The sequence below is a fragment of the Priapulus caudatus genome, unplaced genomic scaffold (genome assembly GCF_000485595.1).
Source record: "Priapulus caudatus unplaced genomic scaffold, Priapulus_caudatus-5.0.1 Scaffold2782, whole genome shotgun sequence".
Lineage (NCBI taxonomy): Eukaryota > Metazoa > Priapulida > Priapulimorpha > Priapulimorphida > Priapulidae > Priapulus > Priapulus caudatus.
Window position 1 is genome coordinate 2,992 of NW_014579843.1, and position 2,522 is coordinate 5,513.

The window sequence follows — 2,522 nt, forward strand, 5'->3', positions numbered from 1 at the left end:
CGTAACGCATGACCGTGTATCGTAACGCATGACCGTGTTACGTAACGCGATGACCGTGTAGTAACGCCATGACCGTGTACGTAACGCATTGAAACGTGCTACGTAACGCAATGCCTGCTACGTAACGCATGACCGTGTACCGTAACGCATGACACGTGCCTACGTAACGCATGACCGTGTACGTAACGCATGACCGTGTACGTAACGCATGTACGTGTACGTAACGCATGTACGTGTACGTAACGCCAGGTATAGATATACGGTGTATGAAATGCTATTCCATAATGTATGTATTCAATACTATTCATACATGTAATATGTGTACATGGATACATATGCATCAGAAGTAGATCTACTACATACAAAAGTAGAACGACTATCTATTTCCTATACTATCTACTATCTACTTCTGATATGCATCTGATATATATATATATATATATATATATAATAATACTATATATATCAGATAGTATATATAATATATATTATACGTGTATGTAGGTAACTATGTGTGTTACTATACGGAGATTTGAGCAAATACCCACGCACCCGACTACTCATAGATAGCTCATAGTCATACTAGCTTTCACAATCTTAGCAGGAAAATCTGTTGAGACGTGAGTGTACACACACAACAGCGCTCGTACAAGTTTCAGAGCACGTCTGTGCATGTACATGCAGGTAGACAGGCATAGCTAACCGATAGAACAAGCCAAACACAACACATCTGCCGGCCGCCTGCACTGTACTGCCTGACTCGGGTGAATGGTCGTCGCTAGACAAGAGCCACTTTACTTGTGTTTTGTTTTACATGTTCCTCGAACGTATGGATCGTCCTTTTCTATTACAGTATTACTATTAGTGTTTATTTTACCTTGTTTCATTCCAATTTATCTTTTTCTTTTCTACTGTCAATATGTCGTTACAAAACCCTTACGTAATCCAACCTAACAAAATGCTAGACTGAATAGGCATTGCACATACATGTACATCAAGAGCTAATAATACCTACAAGAGCTAATAATAAGAGCTAATAAGGTATTATTAGCTCTTGATGTACATGATGTACATACATACATAGACACACTCATGTACATGGACACACGTACACGCACACAGCTTTACATTATACACATGCACATACACACATACACACATGTACATAGACACACATACACACATGTACATAGACACATGTACATACACACACAGTTGTGCATTATACACATGTACATACATACATGTACATACATAGCTCCAAGAAACGGTATTGCTAGGGTTATAATATTGACGTCAGTCACACAGCCTGGTCGGGTTAGTACATACATACATGTACATACACACACGTACATAGACATGCACATACACTCATGTACATGGACACACGTACACACACTGAGACGTGCAATGCACATACATGTACATACTTGATACATACACTCATGTACATAGACACACGTACACACACACCTGCACATTATATACATGTGAGCAATTCAACAAATCTACATGTACGTACATCTACATGTACTTGTATACCCCACACCTCGCGCACGCAGTAGTATCCAGCGACTCTCCCACTATTCTAGCCTAGGTACACGTGTGTGATTCCACAAACATGCCAAAACACGCAGACGCACATGTACATGTACGAACGAGAGGCAAGATACGGGGATTACAACAAATAACGTACGCACTTACCTGTCAAAATTTCCTATAGCTATCACTCAGTATCAGTATCACAAGTTGTTCGGGTGCATTCGCTTGAACTTCAGTACTTGTCTGTAGCAGAGTAGCCCAGCAAAACACCAGCAAAGTGAAGAACTCGCGTGTATGTGCACGTACTTATGACACTGACTGGTTGACTGCCTAGCACGTCACGCCTGCTAGCTGTCTCGCTCTCGCTGTCTCTTTCACCTTCACGCACTCACACACAATCGTGACAATGGCTTCTTGGTACTCGGTACACACGACACTTCACCTTGTTCTAAACATGTAACCTCGAAAACAGCAGGTTTATAACTGACGCAAGAGTATGATAAATATACACACGACACTTTCTTATTCCATCGGTTGGTTGGTATACGCGCGTGTGTGTATATAACGGCGTTAACACAGTAACATCATCACACTAACAAGAGCAAGCACGAAATGACGCTGTGCTAAACTGCCGGATGGTGGAACAACAAGCTTCCTGCTAGCAATTCGCACATGTTCTAACCTGACTAATGCGCGCGGGATATCTACTGCTGTTGTCGACTGACTGACTGATTCACACACACACACACACACACAGTAAGCACGCAACTATCTTGCCCACCACGTTCGCGCCCGCAACTATACACGCTGATTCACGCATCAACACGCTAGACACCGCTCTAGCAGTGACGTCATAAACACGCCCACATCACGTGACCGCCATTCACAACTCCGGCTAGACGGGTCTTAGCGGCAGTGTTTGCATAATTATGTAGTCGATGCAAGGATGTAGTCGAATAAGCGCTACATGTAGCGCTTAT

The 2,522-nt window shown here is 42.5% G+C and overlaps 1 long non-coding RNA gene across 1 annotated transcript in view; it reads right to left on the reverse strand.

The window, feature by feature from the left end:
• LOC106819051 overlaps positions 1 to 2,356 on the reverse strand; it is a 3,505-nt gene extending 1,149 nt beyond the window's left edge. Inside the window, exon 1 of the long non-coding RNA XR_001395332.1 lies at positions 1,705 to 2,356. This is a non-coding gene — a long non-coding RNA (uncharacterized LOC106819051). The remainder of the gene's footprint in view (positions 1 to 1,704) is intronic.
• Positions 2,357 to 2,522: the final 166 nt, after the last annotated feature.